We start from the raw sequence: 365 nt of genomic DNA, 5'->3' as shown, positions 1-365 counted from the left end.
ACACACACGCACGCACGCACATAGTTACACAAGGTCATCCACCTCCCTGCGTGGCCTCTGGCAGTTCCAGTTTTATCTCTTTTCAGTGGAAATGTCAGTTTGGTTAAATTAATTTGGATTCATAAAGGACACACAGGAGGAAGGGTGAGGATGAGGAGCAAGAAAGTAAGTCATTTAGAGGGATGAAGGGAGAGAGGGAGGGACAACATTATGTATATGTACGGTTTATGTTTATTTATTTTCATGTCAGAATCCAGTTTTTCTTCTTGTTGTTTCAGATATTTTCCTCCAATAATGTCTTTTTGTCGTTTAAACAGGATCATGTTCAGCTGATATTCAAAAATAATAACAACAATAATAACAAC

At 38.1% G+C, this 365-nt stretch overlaps 1 protein-coding gene across 1 annotated transcript in view; it reads right to left on the bottom strand.

Annotated features, from left to right (window-relative positions):
• The window catches only part of LOC118331679 (rap1 GTPase-activating protein 2-like), a gene marked incomplete at its 5' end in the record, with an annotated part of 17442 nt that overhangs the window by 12647 nt on the left and 4430 nt on the right, over window positions 1-365 (bottom strand).

The sequence above is a fragment of the Morone saxatilis genome, unplaced genomic scaffold, assembly GCF_004916995.1.
Source record: "Morone saxatilis isolate NCDOM2014 unplaced genomic scaffold, NCSU_SB_2.0 Contig20, whole genome shotgun sequence".
NCBI lineage: Eukaryota > Metazoa > Chordata > Actinopteri > Moronidae > Morone > Morone saxatilis.
This window is presented reverse-complemented; position numbering and strand designations above follow the sequence as displayed.